The sequence below is a fragment of the Cupressus sempervirens genome, chromosome 8, assembly GCF_028749045.1.
Source record: "Cupressus sempervirens isolate cs-2001-9-10 chromosome 8, ASM2874904v1, whole genome shotgun sequence".
Taxonomy (NCBI): domain Eukaryota; kingdom Viridiplantae; phylum Streptophyta; class Pinopsida; order Cupressales; family Cupressaceae; genus Cupressus; species Cupressus sempervirens.
In genome coordinates, this window is record NC_143125.1 from 260,306,611 (window position 1) to 260,320,557 (window position 13,947).

The following is a 13,947-nucleotide window of genomic DNA, read 5'->3' on the forward strand; positions in this document are numbered from 1 at the left end:
GAAGTAACATAGTGGTAGCCTTAAGAAAAGAAGCACTTGAGATGACTTGCATAAAGACACAATACATATGCCAAAAGTAACAAAGCCGAGAGCAGAACAGCTGGAAACAACAAATCTGCAGTAAGCAAAGAAGTGGGCACAGTAGAACTTATCTTCAAAGAGGAAAGCTTAAGTTCGTTGGTACAAAGGAATATTGAATTAAATAGCTAAGTAGCTGGTTCAGGTTCAAGTTTCTGTTCACATTGCGAGTTTGGGTTCATAATCTGGTGCACACTTTTTCTCAGGTTCAGTAGACTTTGATAAGGCCATACAATATTATATATATATAAAGAAAATAAAAACCAATTAGCGATTAAAAATATCGTTTAAATATATTCTTTATTTATATACAGATACATTAAATATCAGCAAATATGTAAAATTATTTAAATAGTAAATAACCTAGAAGATTAATAACAACATCAATAATGATGTATTGAAAACAATCCACAATAATGACTTAGTAAATAATACCTTTGTAAAATAACCTAGAAGCATAAGCATATTAAAAACAATCCATCAGAAGATATCGCAGGTAAATTACCAAACATGATGTTTTTTGTAATGCAAGCAAACAAACTGAAGTGATCCACTGGTTTATTAAAAGAGGCCATTAATAACAACCACTTAAGTCTCTGAACCACACCACAAGTATAGATCAAAAGGACTGTAAATAATCTGCGAGAAGCTAAGATAAGGCAGAGAAACATAAAGCAAATGACGATGAAAACACATGGTCAAGCTTCAGAAACCATCAAAAGACCTGCAAATTACACAACTGAGGATTTAATCATTTAAGCCAACTTTGCTATGATTTCGAGTATGCCTCTTAGTCCTGATCTCACACTGAACTGGTACAAGTACTGCACCTGCAATGGGAGTGGCCGGAATCTGCCTAAAGGTCACCCAAGCATCTCAAGCAAACCTAAAGGAACCCAAGGACCACCCAAAGGAAAAATAATCAATTTTTAAACAATTTCATAAACCAAAAAAGCTCTCAGATACTTGATTTCATCCTCGAGTGAGAAAATTGTGTGTGCCTGGAAGGATTGTGCGGTTTCAAAGGCTTTAATTTGGGAATCACCCCCAAAGTTCCATGAGAGCACTGCCCCACAGCCCCATTAGTGTCTCCACTCACAGATCCCCACTAGTTGCTGGAAACTCTGTCGCACAAAAAACTTGATTAAAATTGAGTGATTACGAAGAATTGGGATCAAAATCTTGAGTTTGTTAACTTGAACATAATCGGTGCACGATGGCTGTGGATGTGACATTGTATCTCAATGTGGTTCAAATAAACTTGAATCAAAAATGAAGAGTAATATGAAGAGTATTGAATCTTGATAATAATTTTCATAGTGTATTGACATTGGACAAGTCATTGAATTATAAAATTACCAATCCCTTTTTTCGCAAGCTATAAGGGAACTAGATACTTTTGTTGGCAATCAAGAGTATTGCTGTTTTTGAATCTTAATATTTTAAATATATATCAAATATATATAGCCATACCATATGCAAGAGAACAAAAATTGTTGATCAGCATACCCCGGCCCCAACCCTGTACGAGTACCAACAACTTTGCAGCTTTGCAATCAAAAACCAATCCACAGTGAACCCAGTGCCAACCCAGACCTGTACCCATACCAGAACCAAGTTTCTGCAATAGACAGGTTTAAATAGAAGAACCCTGTAAAATAGTTGAATATGGAGAATAAGATATCTTTATTAATCACTAAAACCACCTGCTTCACCACTAAAGAGTCCATTAATGTAGAGAGGAAAAAGTGCATTGATCTTTAGAAATAATAAAGTATAAAAGGGTCAATATAAACTGACAAACCTACAAGCATATAAGGAAAAGAATGATTACAAAGACGGTGTAGAAGGGTTCTGTTCTAGTCATCCAATACCAGAACTATACTTGACAACCTCAATTCAGGTCCCAAATATGCCCCTTGAATGTTACCAGGAGAAAGGGTGACAAAATGATTTGCTGGAACGATGGCTGAAGGAACCTTGGTACAACTAAAGAAGCTGAAATAATATAGCAATTTAAAAACATATTATGGGGCATTCGCAGTCAGCAATTCTAATGGAATCTTCACAAACATCATCAGTAAGTTGTCACTTTCCCCTTTCGTGCTCCCATTTAAGGAGAAACCATGGGAAGAAGAGTCATCAGAATTTCAGTCCCTTTTGAAACCTTGAGTATTTTGTTCAGTAAATGTTCCTAAACGGCTGTATCTATAAGTCTACAGTTGAGTCTTCCCTGAACCTTTACACAGTTATAATAAAGAAATACTTGTTCAACTCATGAAGGCAATAGAAGTGGTAAATAATATCAACATAAACAATGTAACATTCACAATGCACAACTACTAGGAGAAAACCTCAGGCTAGCTGTGAGGGAGCCCAAGTCCTCTGACTTGAAACGCCAAATTTATTCAGGAGAAACCAACCACCACTTACATGAAATGAAGTGGAAGTGCTCCAAATAAATCAGCCCGGCCAAGAAGCTTTGAAAGAGGGAGCCATGTGGTCACACAAAGCTAACGTATATATGTGTGTCCAACCTCCAAACATAATGTGAAATGCAAGCCTAGCTGAGCAGTAATATTCAATGATACATGAGAAACGCTAACAAGGCTTTATATTGTCAATTGATAAATGACAATATGAAAACCATCACCGAAATACTGGATAAGGTCCATTGAATACCTAATTGTTATAGATCCTCGATCCAATATCTACAAGAGACATGGCAAATGCAAGTTGTAAACAGAGATACATATCCACATATATACATACTTACATGAACGTGTACAAAAATAATACATAAAAACATATGTCTGTCCAACCTAAAAAACATTATGTGAAACGCAAGCATAGCTGAGCAGTAATATTCAAAGATGCATAAGAAATGCTAACAAGACTTTATATTGTCAATTGATGTATGACAATTTGAAAACCATCGCCAAAATATGGATAAGGTCCATTGAACAGCTAATGTCATCTTCTAAGAGGATAGCCTAACAAACTCATGACTTGAATGAACTGCACCATATCCATGCTGCCTAAAAACATTGTCCTTAAGGAATAAGGAATCGAATCACCTAAAACAATTTAGTCATAATGTTCCAAGCAACCTGCATATACCTGTTGTATCCATAAGACACAAAAAGAATGAAAAACCAAAAGATTAATTTAAGTAAACCTCTGATATATCCTCATTAACTAAAGTACAAAAAATATTATATTATAATGGGGGTAATAATTATGATCTCTCCCACAACTTGGAATTTCGCTATCTTTCTGTGGCTCAATATTCTTCCAACCCTAATCCTTTCCTACAAAAGAAAGAAAATTGTCTCCCATATAGAACTACTACACAAATGCTCCTTCTCAACATGATGGGCATAACTAAAAAGAGGTCCTCTGTGCTACAAAAGACTATGGTGCCTTGGCTGCAAACTCGTTGCAAGGTCAGAAATATATATATCAGCTGTTGCGAACTTAATATTTGCATTAACACCCTATTGAGAGAAAGATTGCTGAATTGAAGGCAACAGAAATATTTGCAAGAGTTGAGTTAATAAGGGGACATTACATCTGGTTAGCGCAATAAGATCCCATAAAAAATTTAATGTGAACAAACATCACGACTGTAGAAGACTAGAACAGCCTCTAGATCTACCTTCACCATTTACAGTAATTATAGACCAGTCCATTGAAAAAGGACAGAATAGTAATAGACCCAACAATGTTACAAAAGAATAGAAATAATTCAATTGTGATCAAATATGAGAGTGGTATCCATGAGAAAGAGAATCTTACATATTTGATCTATGGTTAGAGTGGGTATTCCACTACATAATTCCCCACAGAAAATCCAACTCATTTCAAGGTAAACTGTTTGTAAATTGTCCCACATGCAGAAACATGTTAAAACAGTCACTTAACGTGAAGCATAAAGTCAATATGAGCAATGAATCACAGATCAAAAATTGTGAGTACAGTAAAACTCCCGAGCAAGTAATTCACCCAAGAGCTTGACAACAAGCCTTTGGCTAATCATGATGAGTTACCCCAGCTGATTTTTCAGGAAAGTTACTCGCAAGGGGGTTTGCCACACTGGTGCTTGCAAGTCAATGAATTATCAATCTATTACTCATTACTCTTAACTCTAGACTACTCACCATAACTCACAGTTTTAGAAGTAAATCTTACCCACATTAGCATAAAAACAATAATTGTCCACAATTCCAGGCCTGTTAATGGGCTTTATAAGGTTAATCCTAGTTCCAATAAAGTGGAAAGTGTCAAAGAAGGGATGGATAAAGGTTAATTTCGACAGAGCTTCAAAGGGTAATCCAGGCCCTTCAGGTGTGAGGATGGTAGTTAGAAACTCCAAGGGGAATATTATTCCATTGGAGCTAAGAGATTGCAAGATGGAATGAACAATATGGCTGAGGCCCAGGCACCATATGAAGATATTCTATTAGCAAAAAAACTCTATCTGGAAGGGGATTGAATGGTGATTGTATATTCTCTTAAACAGTGTAAGACTAAAAGATGGACCATTAATAAATTCATCCATTTTACTTGTAAACTAACGATGTCCTTCCATGTTTTTTAAAATATCTCATATATCAATCAGCCTATCAAGTAACGATGTGGCGGACAATCTGTCCAAATGGGTACTAACCTTAAATATTAATGATGCAAATTTGAGTTTGGATCACTTTGATGATTTGGCATGTGAGGAAACTTCTTGTAGTATGCCACCTACATGATTACTCCTATCAATTCCTTGTACGGAAGAAGGTGGATGTTACATTTTGCTCAAGGGCCATATATTATAGGCCTCACGTCCCCAAGGTTTTCTCTTTATGAAGGTGTCAATGGCATTATCTCCTCAAGTTTCTGGTGCTAGTGTAGAGAGAGTAGGCTAATTGGTGCATAATAGAGGCAAAAATTACAGCATTGACAGCAAAAGAGTAGTCGGCCTTTTTAGGAAAAATCTTAGAGAAGAGGTTGAAGGTCATTTTCAAAATTCATGAGCTTAAATTGTTGCAGATTGTGGATTTCATCCTGGTTGATGAATTTTTTAAGATGGAGCATAGGTATCAAGACAATTCCAACATTGTGGCTATGTTTTTAGCATGGAATTCTGAAGTTGGGAATAAGGCTAAGATGCAATGGGTTCTGAGTGAATGCATTGAAGAAGAATGAATAATGAGTTGGAATTCGTTGCCGGATTGTGTGGTGCCAGGGAAAGGAACTAAAAGTAAAGATGGTTTCTGGCCTGCAGTTGAAACCAAGGATGATGGGTTCTAGCCTTTCATTATATGGAGTGATAAAGGGTCCCAAGATGATCAAAGGTCATAGGGAGGGGTTCGCTGGGAATGCCTAAAAGAATATTTGCAGGAGTGAGAGGCATTAGTGCAAGCCGAAATGGAGGCAAATAAAAGGGTGAGGTCTTCAGCTCCAATCTTCAAGCCAAGTGATTTCCGGGTAAATGGCCCTGTGCGCGCAAAGGTAGAAGAAGGCAAAGGGAAGGCGCTGTATTCACTGGCCTAATATCACATTTTATAAAGTTTATTGTTAAATTTTTGAGTCAATATGTAGGAAAAGAAGTATTTCAGCCAGTTTAATGGCATTTTTGTAAATCAATGTAAGTAAAGGGTGCTAATATCCAATTTTGATAAGGGATGTAAGGTTATAAGTGCAGGATGTTAGTTTTTTGGTAAGGTACAGTATAGAGCTGTTTACAGCCATTTTGTCGAGGGCTGTATGGGTTGTAGGGTTGGGATGGATCCTGCAAGTGTTCTAGCAGATAAAAGTTGAGTTTCTGCTTGTTTTGGGGTGGGGAAGCTGGCCTGCAGGCCAGTACACACAGTATTAAGGTAATTACAAGCTATATTATCATTAATAAATAAAAATATTTCTGCCAAACAAAATGATAATAATAATTGTCCACAATTCCTTCTTTCAGGTCTCAGTCCTTTGGCACATTGACAAAAAGAAACATCCATAACTCATTCAACTTAAGATCTCTATGTTCTTGAAGGCCTGAAGTGGGCAGAAGCTTGACCCCTAAACCCCACAATCATAACTGAAATTGTTAAAGACTGAACGAACAAAGAAAACGGAATAATTATTGCATTAACAATGAACAAAAAGAAAGGTTGTCTTGAATAGAGCTTACAAACACTAGTCATAGCATGAACAAAAAGAAAGGTTGTCTTAATAAAGACGACGTTTATAAATAGAACTGAAAGAGAAAAATAAAAAGAAAGCCTAAATGACCATTAACTAGAACTAGCTAAATATAGCGAGATACTAGATATATTCTTCAGCCGACTTTAGATGGTTTATGATCATCTTAGGACTCCTAGCTAGCTTCTCCAACTTCACTAGTAGCACCATTGGGGTGAAGCAAGGATGCCCCCTATCCCCTACTCTGTTTTGGATTTATATTTATGAGCTTGAGAACATTTTTTGTGATCACCTTCCTATCAATGATTGTTGCCTCCTACACCATGTTCTTATTCATATCTTGCTCTTTACGGATAATGTGGTTCTTTTGGCCTCCTTTGAGGCTTTCAGAGATAGTTGGACTGCTTTGCCTCCTTATGTGATCTGAAACAATTATCTATGAACCTAGGTAAGACTAAGGTAATGGTCTTTAATTGCCTCAAGGCTTCCCATTTTCATTTCACTTTTGAGGGTTCCAAGATTGAGATTGTTTCAGGTTATTCCTACTTAGGGATCGAGTTCTCTGGACCTCGTGTCAACCTCAAGCTTGTTATCCAGCCGCGCATTTGCAAAGGGTTTGGGTTCCCTTGCTCTTATTGAGAGACAGTGTTTCAAAGATCACTTCCATTACATCTTGTCCAAGATGACACCAATCTTGAGCCTCCCATAGTTTTGTATGGTTTTGTCGTTTGGGATCCATCTCTTCTAGAGTCTGATTGGACCTCTATTGAGCGGGTCCAATTCCTCCAACGATTCATCAATTACAAATGGTCCGCACCTCATAATATTGTTCTTGTTGAGTTCCAAGCGCATCCCTCCATGCTTGAGACCATCTTTGACGTTGTTTGCTCCCTCCATTGCCTTCATGGCATTCCCAAAAGGTTTGATTCCCTTGCTCTTCTTGAGAGACAGTGCTTTAGGCATCACTTCTACGACATCTCATCCAAAACGACACTTCTTGATACTTTTGCGCGTTCGACGATTCTGAATGATTTTGTTGGTTGGGATCCTCTTTTGCGGTCTTATCGGACCTCTATTGAATGGGTCCACTTCCTCTTTCAGTAGTTCATCATATGCAAACAATCCACACCTTATAGTATTGTTCTTACTGAGCTTGGGGCATGCCCCTTCATGCTTGAGGCCATCTTTGACCTTGTCAGGTTCCTCCATTGTCTACATGGCTTTACTAACTATAGGACGGATCGCTTAAGATATCCTCACCTTGATTATTGTTTGTCTGAGTACCTTGCTCTCTCTACTACTTCTTGAAGTCAGTCTTGTGGATGGTTCACTAGGGCCTCTTCCCTCCTTAGTACTATTGGGATGTCGATCAACCACCTTTCCCATATTCAAGTATTCTTTGGATGCTCCTCCCCACCTTCTTCCCACCACTCGGGATCTGAATAGATACGTTGGTGAAGATATCTATAGGCAACACATTCACACCACTTGGGTCAACTACCAAGGCGGACTTCAACCAAAGATGGCTTTCTATGTTGTGCGGTTCCTTGAGATTAAGGATTGTTTCATTGTTTGCCCCTTGTATACCTCTCATCATTGGCAGTGCTCTCTCAAGATTCCTCTTGGGTCTTTCATAGTTGTTCCCATCATCACCGAGTTGAGACTAACCATTTGTTGAAGAGAAGTGACAAGATTTGTTGGCTATGCACTCTTGGTGAGGTTGAGTTGGTGGAGCATTTTATTTCCTTTTGTCCTTTATATTATGAGACCAAAGGCAGATTATATTGCCTCTTCGAAGACATGCTCCATTGTATCCTTCTTCACATACATGAATTAGCGATGTTGGCTCTCTATATTCAGGAGGTCATTCGCTCTTTCCAACGTCCCTTGCGCCCTTTATTGGATCAGCTCATTTCCTTTCTTCCCAGAGATGATTAGCAACCCCAAAAGACACCTGGAGTAACCTTCTCAACCTAGATATATGAGGCCACAAAGATCATATTTAAAGAGTTAGAGATTCAGATCCACTCCCTCTTCTAGTTTGAGACACCTCCAAAGACAACAGCACACTCCGCATCACTCCATTACTACCACTACCACATCTATGGAGTACCCCTCCGTTCAAAGGTTTTTCTCGGTCTCTTCAGCTTCTTAGTTGTGTTTGGCATGGTGGGGTTGTCGTCCTGCGCTTTGCACCCCCAGCTTATTGGGGTTTTTGATTGTTCCTTTCTTTCATTTTCCTGTTGTTATCTGGTCATCATTTGGTGGTCCTATTGTTGGCTCTTCTTATGCTTAGTTGCCGGATTCACACCTTGGAGGCCGAATCCAAATTTGGATTTGTGCTTGGATTCATGCTAATCAGTGCAAGGTCTATGTATTTACCCTGTGGATCCGCGGCCTGCAGATCCACCCAGATCCACAAGGCAACAACGATCGGCGTGGATTCTGTGAGAATCTATGTGAGTCCTCAAGGATCTAGTGCAAATCCATGAGGATCCACGGGCAAAGAATATTTTAAGTGGATCCAACATCATTTTAAATGATTTTTTTATTGTTTTTTCCCTCCTAACCCTAAAAGAACCCTTTTATTCAACCTCCAAATACATTCCACCTCACATTTGCTCTCTCATTTTTTCTTGTCATTGTTGTTCTCTCATTTTATAATTCAGTAATTCAATGTGAATGTGTTGATTTTCTTTATAATCGTGAAAATAGATAAATGATAATGTATACTAAATTCATAGATTCATACCATGAATTTATTTAGTTTTAGAATTATGTATATCTCTCTGATTCCAAACCAGCAACTAAGTTCTTATGTTCTCCACAAGCCCCTTTAACCTGTTTGTGGTCACTTGTTGGACATTAATGAATTTTATCTTTATTATACCTTATCTAATACCCTCCTTTAATGGTCATTCTATCAGCTACCCTACAAAAAACAACACGTCTTACAGTCAGAAATATGACACAACATTCTACAGTAGTCAAAAAGTAACAGAGAATGTAGTCTCCTTTTTTAGAATGATTTGTTGGTGTGAGAGTAGAGCCAGACTCTTCCACCCAAACTCAACAAAACTGCTTACCAAAAACAGACATAGACACTAAGAACAGCTACAAAACCCTCCAAATTATAGCAAATGAGCAGAATGCCCCAAAACGGATTGCAAAATACCATGATTAGAAGAGTACAAAGCTTTGTTTTTCAAAGAAAAACGGTAAAACCATGAATGAACATCCCATGTGAACTTCATGTACAAAAACAAAAAACCAGTTTTTGAGGTACAAAATCAATCAAAACCAAACATAAGCAGAATACATATCCAAGAATCAAAACTCCGTTTTAAAAAATAAAAAATTAAACCCAACTTTAAGGTCAAAAATTATGAAAACCCAACTGAATTTTTTTAAAAGAAAAAGTTATGAAAATCCAACAGAAATTTTTCTAGGGGGAATTTTATGAAAACCAAATTGAATTTTTTCTTTAAAAATAATCTGATGGGAGACTTTTCTCTTGGTCCACACCTGCCAAAAATCAAAGAAAATATCCCCAAAAATTCACTTCACTGAACGCTAGGTGTTTGCTTCTGACACAGACCTAGTAGAAGAGACAAATTTGTTTGTATCTGCAGACGTGGCCAAGTAAAATTGCTGTCTCTCCTTTAGAGCAAAAAAATTGTTGGCTTGGCTGAAGGGTTGATGTGGCAGATACCGCCAAAAGAATGTGGGTAGACTAAGGATATTAACTGCGAAAAACAACATACTCGGAACTGACACGGACTGACAGGGCTGACACAGCTTTAGCAAACGCCAGAACACCACAGGTCAAAAAAGGTGCTAGGAGCAAAATGGAGAATTTCCCCTAGCTGAATTTTTGGATAGACAAAGTGCATATAAAAAGAACTGAACAAGAAAACTAAAAACAAAGCCTAAATGACCATTAACTAGAACTAGCTAAATATAGCGAGATACTAATAATAACAAGGGATCCACAAAAGGCATTGCCCTTTAGATCCTATGAGGGGCACTGTTGTCCCCAAAACTCTATTCTAGTTTTACAAAGAAAAAAAGTTGTTTGGGGCCCATGCTTTTCAAAAGAAATAAAAGTAACTAGAAAAGTTTTCTAAGTTATGATCATATAAAAGTGTGATGTGTGTTAAAATCGTTTTTAATCTATAAATGAAAGAAATACTACTTTAGTAATTTTAGTTTCGTGCGCATTTGATAAGATTATTTTACAATTTATGTGCTTTTTAATGTTCAGAAATTATGAGGAGCTTTTCAAGTCCTGAATCTGAGGTCTGTAGAGTTATTGCAGAGTCTTGAATTTCGACCTATGTGATGAATAACAAAAGGCAACATGCACGCACAAGCCTAGAAGATAAATAGCCACAAAAAGAAAAAGGCCACAGCAATGTGATCTGGAGAAACTAAAAGAACGGGGAAATACTCAGGAAGAATAAGGCGTCTCGGCATACCACAATCTCATGACTTGTAACTGTAGTGCCTGCCCCTAGTTTGCATTTTTGTTATCATTGTTGAACTCTTTTAGCCCAGTTTTACGCTTATGATTAGTAGCAGTACTTTGAGTTTATCAGTTATTGTTTCAGATTTAGTTGATTTTTATGATGAGATTATTTGGTACTCTATATTTCATGTATGTATGATGATTATTCAGTGTTTTCAATTATTGATGATGATTAGTTAGATGGATTATCTTATGTGTTTTCTTATGGATACTTACCCCATACAGCATGTGTATGGTGTGTGTGTTTGTTTTCTTTATGTATGGCATCTCTGATGTGGTTAAGGAAGGGAGTCGTAGTCACCTGCTAGTCGGGATCTACACGATGCACCACTTCCTGCCATTGCCTGTTTAGCTTAGAATATTGTGTTTGTACATGCATGGATTTTATGCAAGTTGCAGGTACTGGGTATCAACTTCCCTGAATTGCCAAGATGAGCATACCCTATCGCATTATCTCAATGGTAAGAGAGGGGAGATAAATTCTTAAATCCAAATCCTAAACCCCTAAGCCATTTGTCCTAATTGATAATTAGGACAAGTATCTAAGTCATGTACCCTCTGAATGCGTCGAATGATGTTAATTTGTGATTATAACCCTTTTTGTTTGATTTAGTATGTGTTTTTCTATGATGGGTTTTCATATGTTGTTTTATGAGTCTTTGGTGTACTTTCTATTAATTAAGTCTACTTGAAATATTAATTAATGATTTAATCTAATGAAAAGTGATTATGTTATTATAATATTTAATTATATTTAATTAATTGAGAAATTAATTAAATAAACAAGAATTAAATTTGAGGATAAAGTTATAAGTTTAAATTTAGAACGTGATAATATTTATTTAATTTAATAATAATATATTTAGAGTTCATTTTTAAATAAATGCTAAATATTATTATTAATTGAGTTAATAAATATTTTATCATTTAAATTTCTAAAATAAAATTAAGAAGTGAAAAGATATTAAATTATTAAAAGATTTTAGATCGCATGATGCGTGCATGAATTGAAAATAGAAGAAAATTAATTAAAAGATAAAATAAGAATAATAATGTTATTTTAATTGCATTAAGTACGCATGGAACCCAAAGTAATAAATTAATCAAAAAAAATAGAAGTCAAGTGAAAATTAAATAAAGTAATTTAATTATTCTTTTAACGTGCATGAAAAGATAAAGCAAAGATTAATAAAAGCTAATTTTAGAGTTAACTCTAGTGAGCATGGATTTCTCTCAGGTGAACTCACAATTAGTTCCCCGATTTAAGGAGAGAGAATCCTTTATCACAATTGAAGGTTCATTTTAGAAGGACCGCAGATTTTGGACACAGATTTTGGGACACGAATTTTGGAAACGAATTTTGGAGATGAACTTGGACGTGAATTTTGAAAACGAATTCTCTCACAGTTTTTAGGTGGTTTTCGTATTAGCATCAGGTTCAGGTAGGGTCTTGTGTTTCGATCACTGATTAATTACGTAATTTCCTTTCATGTCTTCTTCGTGCCTGTGGATTGTAAATCTGAATTCTCTGTGATGAAACCCTTAAACGTTTCAATATTGTAAATTGTTAAATGCTAGCCAATGTCTTCTGCATGCGTAGAAATTGGATAAGTAATCAAAAACCCTCGTTACATAGATTAAAGAGATTAGAAATTTAAATTTGGAAGGGGTTTGATTTTGGAAATGAAATCCTAGATCAAAAATTCGAATAGTTCAACTTATTTTTCCTATCAGATTAAAATTTTAATTATTTATAAAAATAAAGAAAAATTAAATTAAATTAAATATATCTAAAATTATTAATAAAGGGGGGGGAAAATTGTTTCTAATAGATTTTATAAAAAAAATAAAATTTAAAATTAAATCATATATATAATGTCATGCATAGGAGTTTGGTTTTATGAAAATAAATAAAATTATAATTTTAAATAAATAATAATAATATAATAACGTTTATTATATTTTTTTTTTAAATTATATACAATATAAGTGAGGAGGGGTTTGACCCACCCCCCCCACATACTCATTTTTAATGGCAGCGGACTGATTCGCAGGTCTGTACTGCGAATTCGCAGTAGTCCTGCCGCATGTAATTAAGTGCCGGCAGGCTTTTAAACAGCCGCACGGCCATATCAAACCAGCGCTTTATAATAATTTGTAATGTGTATTATAAAGTTTTTAAAATATTAATAATTAATAATTGTAATATAAGTTGCATTTTATTATTAATTTAATTAATTAACCATTTTAATATTATTGTAAATTATTATTAATATTATAATAAGATTTTAATGCTATTGATGGTTGGGAGGAACCACGCACTTGGATTAGTTGTGTTTTATGATAGATGGATAGTTGTATTTCATGATTGGACGTTTATATCTTTTATGATAAAAGGATGTATCATGTATGGTATCATTTATTTTTACTGTACTTAGTATCATGGATTCTTGGAGGATGATGTATCTTTATTTCTACTTATGTATATTCTTTTAAGCCTTTCATACCCTGTGACATGTACAGTGGATGATTGAGCATTCCGAATTAATTTGCCAAGAGGCATTCGGAACAAATGTATATTAAAAGGACATTGGACTTTATAATTATTCTTTCATGTTTATGTGGTAGTTGTTAGACTTAGAATTAATTAAATTTAAATGTGACTCAACGTCTTAGGATCCTTAAGGAATGTAACCTGTTATGTATGTTTATTGATGATTACATGTTATTGCTTCCGCTACTATGTGTCTAATGTGTATGTTATACTTTCTTACTTTTAAAAAAAAAAATGTTTAGCAAACTTAGTAAAACTTTAGGTTAATTCTTTTGGATCCCTTGGTCGGGCATTACAGTAACAATGGTTCTATGCCTTCAAATAGGCCTTCATGGACTTCTCTTGGGCAAAACAACAATGTCCAAACACCATACAAGTTCTCTAATGCTCCCACACTATGATGTCCTCAACTCAAGCCATTAACCTTAACTATGCATTGGCTTGTCCTTTTCTTGGATTGCCCAAGAGCAAGAGGACTTAAGAGCATAATTGGGCAAGTGATCATCTTTGGCTTGTTCTCTATTCTTTTCTTTAGTTGTGAACACATACATTCATGTAGCTTAAGCAAATTGTTATTTGGGTATGCCTTTTTATTGAACTTAAG

The 13,947-nt window shown here is 35.7% G+C and overlaps 1 protein-coding gene across 1 annotated transcript in view; it reads right to left on the reverse strand.

Moving 5' to 3' along the window:
* NUP155 (nucleoporin 155) overlaps positions 1-13,947 on the reverse strand; it is a 171,794-nt gene that overhangs the window by 88,149 nt on the left and 69,698 nt on the right. The window lies entirely within an intron of this gene.